This window comes from Cygnus atratus, chromosome 10, assembly GCF_013377495.2.
Source record: "Cygnus atratus isolate AKBS03 ecotype Queensland, Australia chromosome 10, CAtr_DNAZoo_HiC_assembly, whole genome shotgun sequence".
Classification (NCBI taxonomy): Eukaryota; Metazoa; Chordata; class Aves; order Anseriformes; family Anatidae; genus Cygnus; species Cygnus atratus.
The window spans coordinates 16770645-16787804 of NC_066371.1; the positions used below are offsets into that span (position 1 = coordinate 16770645).

Sequence of the window (17160 nt, forward strand, 5' to 3'; positions counted from 1 at the left end):
AAAGTTGACATATTAGGGACACTTAGCTGATAATGGGTTGTTTGACATTAAATTGTGATATGCTTTGAAATCAGGTTCCATAGTTTTGGTTCTCTACAAGATATTAATCAACTTCAGAAAACTGTTCTCTCACGAAAATGAGCAGAGATGGTAATTGAAACCACTGTCTGGTCAAAGCAGAATGATTTCTATCTGTAGGCTTATAAAGAAGGTGTCCTCTCTTTTGCCTAGTGAGTGAGAGAAATTAACAGATGATTTGGAGAAAGCTGAAGTTTTGTTTTGTTAGCCTATCCAGAAGAGATTTATCTGTAATCAGGGGCCTTATAGAATTTCAAAATAGTAATGCACACCTGAAGAAGAAAAGAACATGCTAGAAAATATTTAGGTAATTTAAATGAATTTGACTTGGCTAGTCCCAATGAAAATGCTTTCTTTGCTATTTAAGGAATTCATTGAAGTAATATATGATTTACTGCCACTTGACATAGAGAATTTGTTAGAAGGGAAACTTTCCAGAGAATTGGGTGGGGTGTGTGTGGGAATCAATATTGCTTTTCTTCGGAGGAAGTTAAGGGGGCTTAACTGGATATTTGCAAAGATGCCAGAAGAAGCTTTTTCAAAAAATCAGTTTGAAAGTTTGTAGATGATGGGTTTAATTAAATATTTGACAGGTATTAGTGAGAACCCAGCTGCTATACTGTTTTGAAAGGCTAGCTGGAGTACCAGAAAAAGGGAAACACAAATATGTTGCTTTGGTAAGGCATTTGACATCATCAAATATAACATTTTCATAAGAAAAATGTGCTCTAGGTGAAACAACTGCTAAATGATTACTTATTATCCGGGGGAACAGCCAGTTTTTGAAGAATATCCAGAGTTACCAGCTATTTGTTGCTTAATTGGGGTGGATCTTACAAGAATATGTCCTAGGCCTGATTCTACTGTTTTTAGTATTTTTATAAATAGCTTGATGCTGGAACGAAAAAACACTGAACTTATAGTGCTTCCAGGATGGATGGGGATGCAAGTATTTTGCAGGACAGTACTGGATTTAAAGTTGATTACAAGTAGGTGATATTAATCAAAACTGTTGAAAAACAAATCAAAAAGGAAATGTATGAATTACTACTAAAATAAAATTAAAAGTATTAACCTAAATTAAGAAGTAATTTGGTTAGTAGGCTAGTAGACAGAGAGGGAATTAGGGTTAGGATAGGATGTAGGATTACAGTGGACCGTAAACAACAGCACAGTGCTCCTGTAAAACTTTTAACCTAGGATATTTGGAATTGCCCTTTGTAAGATGCATCAGCTCTGAGCTCACCCGTGGAGCTCATGAAGGCCCACGTAGCTAGCTTCTAATTTTGGGCACTACCCCGTGAAAACGTGGAAGAGAGAGAAAAGCAAAGGACAACTGTAGAGAGTACAGTGCACAGAAGAAGAATAAAGCATTTGGGAAAGGTGATCTGTGGAAAAAGTAGAAGGAACTGGAAATGAAAACTATCAGCTGGCAACATGATTCTTTAAATATAAGGGTTGTGAAAAGAGGAGGATGATCAGTTGTTCCTTGCGATCCAGTAAGCATAGCACAGAAAGTCATCATTGGATAAGTTTCCAAAGATTTAAGTGGGGTAGTGGTGGGGGAAGAGTTGAACAACACTTGAAGAATTGAAGCACTGGAGTAGGCGGCCTGTCAAGGCTGTGTGAAAGATTGTAACTGGGACTGGAGTCATCAGGCATGCTTTTTAAGTCTGCTGTATTCTGCTCAAGCTGTGGGAAAGGACACTGAGGTTTCTTCTAGCCTGTTGTCTTTTTCAGGTATAGGCAAATCTCACTTCATGTTTTCTGTACCCCACAAACTCACGTGGTCTTAGTAGAGGGATATAAGTCAGAATATTCTGAGTTGGAAGGGACCCACAAGCAGCATTGGGTCCAACTCCTGGCTCCACACAGAACCACCCTATGTCTGAGAGCGTTGTCCAAATGTTCCTTGAACTCCAGCAGCTTGGTGCCGTGACCACGTCCCTGGGCAGCCTGTCCCAGTGCCTGACCACCTCTGGGTGCAGAACCTTTCCCTGTCACCCTGCCTGACCCTCCCCTGTCCCAGCTCCATGCCATTCCCTCAGGTCCTGTCTCTGTCTCCAGAGAGCAGAGCTCAGCGCCTGCCCGTCCCTCCCAGTGAGGGAGCTGCAGGCTGCCATGAGGCCTCCCCTCGGCCTGCTCTGCTCTGGCCTTAACAAACCAAGGGCCCTCAGCCGCTCCTTATACATCTTGTCCCTAGAGCCTTCACCATCTTTGTTTCACCATCTTTGTAGCCCTCCTTTGGACATGCTCTGTCTTCTCTGTCATTTTACCAGGCACTGAAATAAGACTGATAGGCATGTTATTACCAGGGTCTTCTTTCTCACCCTTCTTGAAGACTGGGACAACATTTGCCAACTTCCAGTCAACTGGGACCTCTCCAGATTCCTAAGACTGTTGAAAAATAATTGAGAGAGGTCTTGTGATGGCACCGGCCAGCTCTTTGAGTTCCCTAGGGATGAATTCCATTGGGCCCCATAGACTTATGTGCATTCATCTGGAGTAGCTTTTTGAAATGCTGCTGCATCCCATATTACTCCTAATGCTTTATTCTTGGAACTCAAAATGAGCTAACATAATGAGACAGCATATCCGCTTGAAGATTTTTGAGTAGATTCATAATGCTGAGTAGAGAACTGTAGTTGCTTCACATGCATTGAAAGGTCAGAAGAGTGAGTACTGATACAGTCTTAAATTTAAACGGGTTGTTTCCAGATATTAGAATGACCAAAGGTGAAAAGATCAGATCTTCAGAGCTTGGGACTGAAGCATTAAATAACATTCTGACCCCTTCTGTCATCTAAAAGCTCAATGTCTCCATATAACTTTTAAACTATATGCCTCATAACTACATATTTTTGGAGCCTAATTGTTTGAAGTTGTCAAAAGATGAACAATTTATGGTGGCTGTGGGGGGAAGGGGAAGAGGATAATTACGTACCACTTAACAGAATTCAAAAAAATTACACAGCATCAAAGGAAACTGCATTGCATTTCGGTTATGAAAATTAGTCTGAGTAATGAAAAGTACTTATACAGTTTTTTTGAGGAAAAGTAAGCTGAGGATTTATTTTTAATGTAAGTCCATTTTTTTCAAATGAGGTCTGCTAACAGCTTCTAACAACTTGAAAATCTTTGTTGTACTCAACAGATTTCATTTGGTGGTCTTCCTCATGCAAACTAGTGGAGTGAGGGTTTTTTCAGTTGCTGATTTCAGAAAGCAGCTCCACTTCTGATCTGAGCATTTTTTACTTAATTTATTCAGGAATGTTTAATCTAAATAAATATGCCATTCTTTCCATTAGCCTATGCTCATATGATCTGTGTTTAAGCAGCTGCTTAAATCACTGTTTACTGCAATATACTAATAATGTGAAACAATTAATTAGATGGCCTAATGACACAAAGTAAATTATCTATTTCAAGTTACCATTATGTTTAGTACTTTCGCATTTAAATATCTTGTGATTGTGAGTTGGCCTTTTGCCTTTGTATGTTATGCTAGGATAAAGATAAAAATCTGTTTCTGGATATCTTGTTAAATTAAACTTAATCCTGTTCTTGTGTTAATCTAAAGCAAAGGAGCTCAGAAAGGAGAAGTAGCAAAGGAAGAACCAGAAAGATAATGTCACCAATATTTTGAGTTATTCTTAAGGATTTCAGTTTAGAGTGGTTGATGAAGGCAGTGATTAGTAAAGTGTTAGTAAATAGCCAATTCTTATTACAGATCTGAAGCAAACATAGTAATTCTTTGGAAATGTACCCTTAATGTTGACAGGTACTTAATCTGAGATTTATTATAGTTCTGTCACTATCTTTGCATTCCTGACAATTTTCAAGAACTGACACAGCAATGTGAGAACTGTCTACTGGCCTTTTGCTCCTGACACTTTTGTAATACCTGAAGTAGTTTACAAAAGGCTCTTGTAGCAAATCCTGGCAGACAATGGTTTCTCAGGTTGTTTGCTTGACCTTAACTTTTGCAGAAAATTGAGGCATGAGAAGACAAATGCTTGAAATGTGGAGGACTGAATTTCAGCTAGTTAATTTTTTTAGATGGTTCAATGGGGAGAGTTACAAGTTCAGCCCCTAGAAATAAAATGCACTACTTTTTCTTTGAAATAATTACAAATATGAATATTCTATATTTCTGTTTGTGGATTCTTCTTTTCCTTTAGAATTCTGAAGCAGCAATCCTCAAACATCTGAAATTTGGCTTCTGTTATTCTTATGAATAATTTATTCAGTAAGTTTCTGCGCTTCCTCTTAGTATAGTCCTGTAGCAAACTTATTTCTTCTAGACATAATTCAATTCATTAAGTTGTTTGTGGTTTTTGAATCCTTATGATATAGTTTCCTCTCTGTGTGCTTTCAGCAGTGAGGTGGATACAAATCATAAATTTAAACTTGCATTTATCAGCTTTCATGCTGCAAGACAGAAGTAGCTTATTAAACGGCAGAATTAAAAGAAACACCTAGGTGCACGCTACTCTTTTATTTTCCCCAAACAGATATATATCTGTCAAATTATTTTGTGACTTACTGGCAGTTGCACACTACAAGGATCCTGCAATTCAGCTTCTTTACTCAGCTACTTCCGTCGCCTGTCACCCAGCAGCAGGGCATCCTCTCTAGCTTTGCTTAACCACAGCTCTGTGAGCATCCTCAGGTGATCTTCCTTCAAATAACATGGTGATGATTTTCCACTTAGGACCAGATGGATTGGTGTAGTACCCATTCTGATATTCTGTTCATTTGTATGCTTTTGTAAAATTTTGGCTAGTGGTGTATGCATGTGTGGGTGCATCTGCACATGTGTTATAAAGGCATTTTGTGTGTATGTACATGCATGCGCACACGTGTAAATATATTACTTGTTCACAGCAAAATACGTTTTTTTTGAGTAGCTCCTCTTTTTCACAACACTGTTCCAAAAATCACTTTTGTGAAGAATCCATTATTACCCTCAAAAAATTGCTCATAATTCCACTATTCTGGTCACCATGAGACCTGAAAATATTTTTTGAACCACAGGGACCCAAAAATGTTACAATAAAGGAAGCTTCTTAAATGTGAATAAAGTTCTATCTACAAATGAAACAAAGGTGAAAGTAAATTTTATAATAGGGCTATTCTAATTGCTCTTTCTTAGTGACTTTGCAATGTATTTGTTAATTAAGTAAAAATTAATCTCAACTTCCACATTATACATAATAGGTTTAGGAGAGAGTGCATTTCATGAATATTTAACATTCATAATAATGATGTTGCAATTACCTGAATTAAAACAAAGAAAAAAAGCCTGGAATTTAGTCTGAAGTAAGGTTGACATCTCCTCAAGACTTAAGTTGTTGTTGTTGTTGTTTCACTGCAATTTTCTCCTTGGAGTTGTTTTCCTTACTAGAGCAAAAAGGACAAAAATTTAGTAACCCTGCTTGCTGAGTTATGAGTGTTTTTTGTGGAAATTTGTTTTTGTAACTATGCTTTCTGTTTGAGGATCCTCTTGGCTCAGGTCCAGTTTTTAATTAGCTTTAGTACTAGGAACGGGGCCTGCTGTTTAATGGACCTGCTTAAAACTTCAGTTAACTTACGTGGGCTTGCATCTCTAAGACTCAGCAACCATATTTGATTGTGGTTGTTTGCCGTAAATTGTACAACTTGAGACTAAGACTGCATACTGCCATCTCAGAGTTCAAGTAGAAGACTGGTAGTAAGACATTGTTATTTTGTTCTGCTTCAATTGTCCTTTATGGGTGATAGATGAAGCAGAAAGCCTCAGTGCTGTTTCTATGTTATCTGTTCTCCCCAGTCTCCTGTCGTACGTTTTGCTTGTTACAATTACTTGTCCTGGTAATTCCAGACTCAGTATGTTTTGAACCAGGGTGGAGGAAGAAGTTAGAGATGGTCTGGTCCAACTGAAATAATTCTGTAACTACACAAAGCAGTTAGGTGAAGCGAGAAGAAAGTGGCCTGACTGTGAAATTTTTGAAGTTCCCTGTTCAGAAGTTATTACTGAAGTATTTTCATTTCTAGGGAATGTTTGAAAGAAAATGGGGATGAGGGAAAGGAAAACCAGGTTTATGGATGAAATATGGGATTGTATTGGCTTTGCTTGATGGGCTGAGAAATCCTATTGAATCTGGAAACCAGAAAATTGCTTAAAATTAATTTTCATCAAATATACATTCTACTTTCCGTTTCCTATAGAATTCTTCAAATCTAGCCAGCAGGACTTGGAAGTGTAAGAAATAGCTGCTAATTCTTTTTGTTGTTGTTTTTGTTTTGTTTCTTCTTTTCTCTATTATCTTATAAAACCATGATTTGACAAAGACAAAACAAACAAACAAACAAAAAAAAAAACAAAAACTGCATGCTGGGAATGTTTCTTTAATCTGAAATTATTTCTTATGTGTTTTGAGAAGTTCTTAAAGTTACTTTTGCTTTAAATTGATTTGTTACTCATCATTATGAGTTGGTATCTTAGCAAAGTTTAACTGTATTGTCAATTCAAGAGGCTTTTTCTTTCACTGGGTGAAGGGAGGACTTGTACTTCACTGCATGTAGTTGTGTTAGCATTTCCCCTAGAAGGTAATATTTTGCTGCACCGAACTAGTGGGACAGTTGTAGCTGTAAGAAACAGCAATGAAGTGTTTCTAGAAGGTGAAACTCTTGCTTTAATTCAGTAACACAGGACTATAGGACATCACATCTTTCATAGAGGTAAGGATGTGTAAAAGCCAAAGAAGGAAGGAGGTGGCGTTCACTTTATTCTAGTAATGAGTAATGTTAGTTAATGCAGTTGAAATATTTCTCAGATAGAATTTAGGTTTAATGTTTAAAAAAAAAAGATTAAGACAATATCATGAAAAGAGGGTGTGTGGTGGAAATGATTAATTAAGGGGAAACTACTTAGTGTTCTTGGAAGAAAGAGGATAAATGCAAGTAAGTAAATACTAAATCCCTCTGTACTGTGATAGAGAATTTGTTATCCCACAAATAATTCAGTTCTGAATTGCAGCAGAATTTATTCTCTGAAGATATTTTGTGTGCACTTGTGCTTTTTTCTCAGCCACAGCTAAAAGAACAGGCATATTCTGTCTGATAGTTACTGAGTTTCAACACAGCAGGCAAGTTTTGGAGAAAGAAATTAGTAGAAAGGAATGAGTTTACTTTCTTGTTTTTAGAAAACTTTCGATCACAAATGGATTGTCTCCATATCATAGAATATTCCTCAGAATTTTTACAGAGAATATAGTTTGAGTGCAAAATAAGTTAGTGAAGCGTATGGCTTCAGGAAGTGGAGGGGAAGTTGTACTTGCATATGTTGTGGAAAACATATGCAACTAAATTTAGCTCATACTAGCAGATTCTACTTATTTTGAAGATTGTTTGTGGGATACTTCCAACCTTGTATGAAAGGGCATGGGAAGATTTTTATTTCTATTTGGGCCTTTGCATCTCCTCTTCTCCGTTCTCCCTCCCCCAAGGAAAAAAGCATCTGAGCAGAAGACAAATTATTTTTCTGCTTACACTTGTGTCTTAGTAGTCTGATTTTAGCACTATGTCGTCATGCTGCAAGATTAATCAGCATATGCTGGGTTTTGTTTTTAGCCTCCTTCTGTTTTTATGTTTTTCGCCAGCTAATGCTTCTCCCATGGATATTAGATTAGAGTAACTATGAAAGCTTAGCCTATTAACCAAGCAGTTTATTTCCTGTTCTATTGAGCAAGTTCTTGGGCGCAGCAACTTTAGAAACTGCTGTTTATTGTGTCCAATAAATATTTTATAATTTGATTATGACACTGTTGGATAAAAAAAAAAACACTGGATGGTGTAGTGATCTTCTGTCACTTCAGAGTCTTTACTAACCTTTTGTGGTGGGTGTGCTGAGCTATAAGTGCTCTGAGTGCTCTGATTAAAATTCACAAAACACGGTTGATTTGAACTCTGAACTTCCGTTTTCTAGAACTTTTTCTCTTTTTCTTTTTTTTCCTCTTCTATCAAGGAGGTTAAACACTAATTTACAATGTATTACAAACCTTCCTTTGATTTAGTTGGAAAAGTTTTGCTTGCTTTTCCTTTCAAGAAAAAAAGCACAGCTGTTATAATTGCATGGCTAAAAAGAAAAACACTTGTGCCCTGATGCTTTTCTATATTTCAAAGTATATACGTTTTTCTGTTAATAGAAATTTCCCCTCCCTGCAAATTTTGTTTTGCATGTGGTGTACTGCTGCCTTTCTCAAGCTAAACCAATACGAGTCAGTTTAATAGATTTTGGGGTTTCTAATTGTTTATAATCCTCTTATATAGTCAGTGACCATAAAATACTCAAATTTAGAGATTATACGTTGGGTTTCCAATCAATAAAATAAGGGTGATTACTCACTGTTCTGAAGCTTTTCAAGATACTCAGGGAATTACTTACAACACTGCACTTCATAGAACTTTTCATATTTCTTCTTTGACAGATGCACCTTAGGTGTGGGATGCAAAGTGTTTATGGCATGAAGGTGGTAAAAAGGATTTATAAGACACTTTTTATGAAGGTCACTAATGAATGCTGAGTTGCCATTTTTAGAGGTGATGAATCCAAGCATTTTTAAAGCTTTTCCTTTGTCTTTGGAATCCCTTATCTTACACCAGAACCACTGAAGGTTGACTCAAGTTTGTTCAGAGTTGTATCCCCTGGAAACGTATTGGCAAGCGTGATTTAGTGTTGCTTGTTCTAATCCTGTACATTCCTGAGCAAGGGGAGGCTACACGTTCAATAAGCTTTATTCCTCACTGTACTTTCAGCATAAGTTTGTAAAGCCAAGGGCATTAAAAAGGCAACGTGAGATGAACTTTTTTCTTTACCTGTTTTGTAGATAAAAGCTTAAAATGTCTAGGAAAAAGACCATTACATAATATGAAACTACTCTTTAGAATTATCTTAGGACTCAGTCTGAAATGTGCAAAATGTATGAAGTAACATGACTTTTTGCAGCACCATTAAATTGTAAAAGTATTTGGGGCAGTTCATGCCAACAGTGCACATACATAAAATTGGTGTGCAGATAAGCCTGTTTTAACTTGTTCTGATGACTGCTTCATTTAAGCAAAAGACCGCTTTAAAACCAATGCCTTTCAAAATTTTAAAAAGCTTCCAAAATAGTTGTAAATCATTCAGTGGCTCTGTAGAGAAGAAGAGGGTTTGGTTTTAATACCCCTCCTAAGAGTAATGGTTTCAAGGCAGTGCTGCTGGCAGGAGGCACTCGAATGTAATGACTTCTGTCAACATGAAATGGATAGAATGCATTTTACGAGGGCCTAATTTTTGTTTTTAAAGCAAGGGTAATGTGGCTGGAGTCTGACTTACTAGAAGACCTAGATTTCATTTAAGTTAGGCCTGTCCCGTGCAGGGACATGGCTATACCTCCAGTTGATTCCCTTCCCCTGAGGTGGACTAGGTATTTCAGTAATTCAGATACAACTTCATGCAGTAGGGCTCTGCAGAGAGCTGAAACTAATCCCAGTCCTTAGGGAATTCTATAACGAGAGATGAATGCTTTGGGGAGGTATTAGAGTGTAACTGAGTGTTATCACTTTGTTGTATTTGATGGTACTTCCACTACTGTTTATGATAGTACTACCATAATATTATGACACATTGTCTCAATAGCTCAGAGAAGTAGAGGAATTGCTCCTGTCTATAACGAGAAAATGAGTCATGCAGTAACTTGAGAAATTGCTCGTGATCTATGGTAGGTCTTGTGGAGCAGGATAGACTGTCACTGCATGGTGACTGGGGGTTGCTGGCCAGGACGAGGGCAGCATTGAGGATATATGTAACAATACATACTACACATTATATGACCATGAAGGCAGCTGTTCTGTTTGTAATCTAATGTCTTAACCCAGAAGCTATTTTTTTTCTATCACATTAAAAAAATAATAATAATAAAAAAAAGCAGTTATTCTATTGCTCAAAATTCTGAGTGTGAGAATCTCCACTTTTACAACTGACATGAAGTGAGCAGAAAAAGAATGTCTGACAAAAACCGACCTTAAGTGACTTTTTAGATGAGTTCGGAACAATTTTTGAAATTTTATTAAATCACTAAAGGTAGAAATAGTTCTATTGTGACTCATTGCATGGAAAAACATTGCGATTGTTTGAGTACCACCACCCTTCATTGCTTCTTCCTTCTGCCAATACTGGGCACTGGTAGTTTTTGAGAAAGCAGGGGTGAGGGAGGAAGAATGCAGGGAGCCCAGTTTGGTGGGGAATGAGCTCTTAGATACACAGCAGAATCCATGTCAAGAGCTGGTTCATTGTAGTACTAAGAGTTTCCCCCCAGATCCTGCAGTGTGGAATTAAACAATCACATCTTCACTGTTTGCAGCTGTTGATTGAATGGCCAACCAATCTCTAAAGAATGTTTTGTTGTGGGAAATGTGTGCTTCTGCCCATGACCGATTGCTTTCTCAGTTTCCTTAAATATACTTTTCTGCTAGAAGGTTCTGTTTTAATAACAGTTTTCTTTGGTCTGAAGAACCACCTTCGTTTGGGGATATGGAAAAGTTGAGATTTTTTAGGATAAGATCCACTTTGTTGCAAAATTGCTGTGACTGTTGCAGGGAGGAGCTTCTGGGTAGAATAGGCTCCAATAGACTCTAAAAAGAGGTTTGCAGCAGATAGTAAACTTTTTAGCGCAAGCCACAACTGCTTGTTGTGGTCTTCAAGTCCTAGCTGCGTGACAAGAGCTGCATTTACATCAAAACATGCTAGGCTGTGTGCGGGGAGGAATCACATCTTGATTTCAGTATCCCCAGGCCGGTTTGGATCCTAGAGGCATGGTGTTGATGTGTTGCAAGTTATTGCTGTTGTATGTAAGTTCATTCTCTGTTGTTCCATCATCATAATTGTATATAAATTAGAGGAAATTTACGCCAAATATCAGGAAATCTGTATAAAAGTCCAATTTTCTGTAGGGGAAGATGGTCCTGAAATGAACCATTACTGGAACCTTTAATTATTATAATACACTAACAAATTACCCTACAGAGTTTGAGGGACAGCAAACAGCAGTTTTCGTCTCTGTTAGTACAGATAACTAAGTTCTGTGGTATTTCTGGGTTTTGTTATCCATGCAAGTTGTATTATTGGGGTATCGGTATTACCTATAAGATTAAACTGTAAAGGCTAGTGTAAATCGTGCTTTAATAAACTATATTTGCTTGAGTGGGAGACCCATTTAGTCCCTACAGCGAGGTTAAGCATATTTGTTTGAGGATCTGTTACACGTTTTTTTATATCGACAGTCATTTCCAGTTGAGGTTAGCAATTACACTGACATTAACTGCCTGCTAGCCAGAATCAGGCTAACCTTTCAAAATTCTCATCCCACCAAACTACTTGTGTGTCCTAATGGTTTATTTTCCCTTTGACATCCTCTCACTAGTGATAGAAAATAGTCCAGGATAAATTGGGTTATGTTTTTCTTCAAATAATTTTTCATTCTTATCTTTTCTCTATGCTCTGTGTTGGGAGATGGGTTGGAGCAGTGAGAACACCTTTTTTCTGTGCTTAGCAGCCATTCCATGAAGCTTGGTTTATGTAAAATGCAATGTGGCAACACCACGCTACCGTAAGCTTATCAAATAATCAGTCTTTGGGGAGTGAATCAGTTTCTGAGCTGTTTCCACAGTTGCAAGTCTCCTTAGCAGTCGGTCACTAGTGACAGCTTGATGGTGACGCATGAATTGATTGCTACTGCAGAAATGTCATAAATAGTATTAATGAAGGTAATGACTTTGTTTCTGAAATTACTTTTTCTCGCAGCAGCAAGGGATAATTATTAGAAGCCATTTCATTGCAATAACACTTTCTCTAGCAGAATCTGGGGTGGGGAAATACGAGCAGGAAATTTTTGCGTTAAAGCTAGTGCACTTTGAAGTGGCTGTGTGGGGTGGGCGCTGTGCAGCATGAAGGGAGAACTGGCGTGCTGCTGGGCTGAGATGTCAGTAGGTCAGCAATAGTACATCTCTTTTAATCTCATCATCAGGAGGTAGCTAAAAAAGATTCTAATGTTTTTGTGACTCGATACTGAATAGTGTCACCTCATCAAGAGCATTAACGTGCAATAGTGTCAGTCCTTTTAAAACTTCTGTACCAACTGTACTTCATCTGTTCTGGGCTCCAGCACCCATTAACTTGCAGCTATAGCTGTGGGGGTTGGATACAGACAGTAGAGCACATGATCAGTGAGCCTGAGTGAAAAATTTTGTTGGCTCTGAGTCATGCAAGAATTCTGCAATAGCTGTAGAGAAAGAAGCCGGCCAGCCCAAATGGCATAATAAATTCATTCTTTTCATGGTTTGGTGGAAAGGATGGTGGAGACTTGTGACAAAACCATTTTTGGCTGAAAAGCTCAAATTCATTGTAACCCAAAGTGTTGGTGTAAATGTGTCCTTTTGAAACTCTAATGAGGCAGACCTTTGGAAACCGCTTGTTTCCTGCTAGCTCAGCTTTGGCTTGGCACTTTTAGACAGAGCTTCTGCTACGATTGCTGTGATCCACAGACCAGGGAGGCCTGTGGTCCTTCAATTTTAGAATTTGGAACAGGGCCAGGGCTACCTGCTTCCCAGTAAGACCTCACAAAGTCTGGGCTCTTGGCTGCTCTGCTTTCTCCCTGGCATGCTCAGTGCTTGCAGAAAGGCAAGTGTGTCCAGAAGCACCGAGAGCCGCTGCTGACTTAGAAATCATGCCACAGTTGTCATATTTTTCAAAGTACTTTTTCTTCTGTGGGAAGCTTTGCAATGTCTCTTTTCTATTTTTCAGAATTTCTTGCTGGATAAAATTCTCGGTTCCTACTTCCACAAATTCTGTAATAAATGAGACAAAGATTCCACAGGTGTTATACAGCTCTCACTCTGAGCTGAACTAGCTGTGCTTCAAATAGAGCAAAAAGGTTAAAATAGCCTTTTATCCAGTCCCATGTGCAGCCCTGTTTTGGGTGGGAGGACAGGAAGTAAGAGTGACGCTGCCTGTGCAGGCCACTGCTCTGCGAAGTGACGTGAAGTGCCTGCAGGTTAAATGGGTCAGTGCTGGTGGGCAGGCGGCAGCTCGACTCCTGAATCATGATGGCTTTCTCTAATATTGGTGGTCTGCATGGTTTTAAGTGTGTGAAAGTAAGATTAATCCCAGTTATCCTAAATGAATTATTTTATAGACTTGATGTTCTTCTATGTTATTCCTGTTTTTGACATGCAAACAGAGGAAAAAGTCATTATACAGAATTGTTCTGATACCACATCTGATGTTCATTGTGTAGAAAGACACATCCTGAAGAACTAAGCACTTGGATTTTTTTTTTTTCCTGGTTCTAAAAGATGCATATAGTTTATCATAATGAGAAACGAAACAGCTACATGTGTGATTGTCACTTTTGCTGGTGTTTAGTCAATTTTTTAAATTGAAAATACTATTTATCTGAAAAGCCTTGCAAGTGGTGTAATTTTATAAACAAGTTGTAGAGCTGTAGCTATAGTACAACCTCATGGACTATAGTTATGTGCATAGCAAACAACACTTTACCATAAATAAATTTGATTCAGAGATGGTAAAACCATTTGTGTGTATTCAGAGATGCTCTTATTTCCTAGACTTACAAGTTTCTATAATTTTTTGTATATGTATTTTGGTGTATGTGAGTTATCCAAGCACTCACCTGAGAAGGGCACTCAGCACCTTCTGCTCTTTTAACATTATCTTGCATCGGGCTCAGTGTAGCAAAATAAGCTTTGCTCTCTGAGTATTTGATGTTGCCACTGGAATAGTCCCAGCTGGAAACTGCTTATTTAATGGTTTTCATTTCAACTTTTTTTTTTTTTTTTATTCACAAGACACACAAGAGTGAAAGTGGCCTGCTTTGACTAATGCAAAAAGGTGACAAAAATGATAAGCTTTCATAAAACTTACATGGCTATATGAACATCTTTAAGTTTCTAAACATTTCAGTACTTCGTGCATTAAAAGATTTTTTCAGGCTGTGAAGAAAATAGTACTTTATGTTACATAGTATGTAGCTTCAATTACGTGAACAATATTATGTAATCTTGTTACATTCAAGCTTTTGTGTACAGAAACACGTACAGAAACACACAGCAATAGAAAGAAAATGCACATGCCTCACTGCAGAGTCCAGGAGTATTGAGATCTGAGTGTACTTATTGATTTTAATAGAAAATGGCAAGCATCCTGAGGCATGTAGGGCTCAGAGTTTAATATTTAATCTATCACTGTTGCCTTTTTTTTTTTACTATATTGTATTGTCTGTCTGTTACTTTTCTACATAGTATATGTTTCTGAGGATACAATTGTGTTTGTGACTGTTCTCTTTCAATGGTGTACTAGAGTGTGTTTTTTATTTTATTTTGGCTAATTAGAGTTTACCAGTTTCTCCATAATGATTATAGAAATGCTCAAATATCAGACCTATGAATTGTGAAGGAAAGAGAATATGGATATATTTTGTTCATCTAGCAATTTCAGTTTCCATTTTTCTTCTGTAAGATTAAACTGTTACACATCTATACTACATATGTTATGTAGAGTTTTTAAATGAGCAAAAAACCTAAAGAAGGTAAATCTGAAGAGCTCAAAAAGCTCGTTAAAGAGACAATGTATGGAAGATTCCTAGAAGAAGTAACTCTCTTAACTGCCTTTTTCCCTACGGCATAGTGTCTCTATACTTGGGAGGTAGATCTGTAATTTCACACATCTGTGTAGTTTCCAAATGTCTTATAAGAAAAGCAATGATTAGATAATAAGTGGGAACATAAAGAGATTTTTCCTTTGAATTTTACTATGCTGTCTTCGTAATCTGATATTTTACATCACTGGGACTGTTGTGTTTATTTAGGAAAATGGCTTTTTTTCAGCAAGCTCTTTAGGATTTAATAATCCTTCAGGGTATATGTGATCTGTAAAGTCAACCTCAGCCCTCATGCCCCGTTATTTTAAGTAAATCTCAAGGAACCTTGAGACTATGTGGAAGTTTGGAATACTGTCGGCATGTTTTTAATGGTATAAAAAAGCCTCCCTTTTCCTTTAGAATTGCTTAACTTATTGGCTTTACTGTTTGCATAGCATGTAGACTCCTGCATAGCGTATAGGGGGAGGAAAAAAAAAACCACACACACACAAAAACAACAAAAGAGGCAAAGCCAGCTCTTTTTATAGCAAAATACCTTTGGCAGAAGCCCAAGCAGGCATTTGTTATTGAAGCAGTGGAAGTTGGGTGCAGCTCTATTCTCCTGAATCCAACTTCTGTCAGTCCTTTATAGATGAAAGTTAAGTCAAAATTTGTTTCCACAATACTTTTTGTGTTGTCCTATACCACTTTTTCTGTGCATTGCTAAACAATTCCTTGTGCCAAGAGGTACTCTGTACACAGATTAGAGACAACCAATGGGTTTGCCCCGCTGAGGAAATTTCCAGGTTGTGCAGTAGCTTCCAGGTCCATCTCCTCTGCCGGCTTTCCCATCTCCTCTGCCAGCTGGAGCACCAGTCCCAGTTCTTGCTTCTGCAGTCATTTCCAAAACAGGTAGGAGCTCATTAGGAAGAAGGAACAAAACCGAACTACAGTGTAACTCTTTGACTTTGATTCACAAAGTCACTGAGGTTGGAAAAGACGTCTCAGATCATCAGATCCCACTGTTAACCTGCCACTGCCAAGTCTACCACAAAACCACGTCCCTGAGCACCACATCTACACGTCTTTTGAATACCACTAGGGATGATGACTCAACCACTTTCCTGGGCAGCCTGCTCCAATGCTTCACACCCCTTTCAGTGAAGATATTTCTCCTGATATCCAATCTAAACCTCCCCAGCGCAACTCGACGCCATTTCCTCCTCTCCCATCACTTGGTGCTTGGGAGAAGAAACCGACCCCCAGCCTTCCTAACCTCCTTTGAGGTAGCTGCAGAGAGCACTGAGATCTCCCCCGAGCCTCCTTTACTCTAGGCTGTATAAGCCCAGGTTGCTCAGCCACTCCTCGTAAGACTTCAGGTCATTGATAAAACTATTGAAGAGAACTGGCCCCAGTACTGAGCCTAGGGGGACACCACTCATACCAGCCCCCAGCTGGATGTTACTCCACTCACCACAATGGAGTCTGGGCCCAGCCACCCTGACAGTTTTTTATCCAGTGAAGTGTATGCCCACCCAAGCCAACTTGCCCCATTGAAACTAAAATGTTAGTGATATGAGGAGGACATATCTCACATTTGCTGTTCAATACATGAGTCGCCATGGCCAAATTCGAACTGAAATCTTTTCAGACAGGCTGATTGCTTGGTGTCTGTGAGCAGCTGAGATGGTTATCACTGTACGTTGACAGCAGTTCAGCAGCCAAGATTTTGACTACTGGGAGATTTACCTCACATTGCTATGCTGTTTCATTCTACTTTTTAAGTCAATTATTTAAATAGCTACATAGCTTTGGGGAGCACTAGGAATCTTATCTGCAGAAAAGAAGCCATGAGCTCACGTAAACCTAAGCCTTCATGGGCTTGGGGAAGTCAGGAAATGCAAGTTTTGTTTTGCACGGAGGATGTAATAAACTAGAAATTCATGCCAGAGAGGAAGGCAGCTGCTTTTTCCAGGTATCAGGAAAAATACTGAAACTGAAAGATGGCAAGTTCATTTTCCCCCTGGTCCCTCCCTGTGACCCTTCTGCTCAGAAAATTTCTGCTATGGCCATTTATTGCCTGACATTCTTTCTCCCAGGCTTTGTTATGATAGTCCCTGTGAATAGGCAAGGTAAGCTGTTGTGAACCCATGTGGATCCAATTATTTTGAAGGTAAGAAATGGCATCAGAATAGTTATAATAGAGAAACACAGCATCTTTTGCCCTGTAGCAGTTTCTTTCTGAAACACCAGTGATACATTTTTGTATGTGACATTTTTGTGTTTTCAGTCTCTGCATTGTCTCTTCTTGTCAGTGGCTACAGACATTTCTTCATAACTTGGACCCGAACACTTTAACTCGGTCTGAAGCATGGGGCAGGTTTCCCCGAGAGCAGGCATT

At 38.4% G+C, this 17160-nt stretch overlaps 1 protein-coding gene across 2 annotated transcripts in view; it reads left to right on the forward strand.

The window, feature by feature from the left end:
- The window catches only part of ATP2B2 (ATPase plasma membrane Ca2+ transporting 2), a 412675-nt gene that overhangs the window by 63084 nt on the left and 332431 nt on the right, over positions 1 to 17160 (forward strand). Inside the window, exon 1 of one of the 2 annotated variants that reach the window (XM_050712690.1) lies at positions 11762 to 11868. The exons of the other annotated variant lie outside the window; for it this stretch is intronic. The gene's annotated coding sequence lies outside the window, so the exon portion shown is untranslated. Of the gene's footprint in view, positions 1 to 11761; positions 11869 to 17160 lie in introns of those variants that run through there. 2 annotated transcript variants of the gene reach the window in all.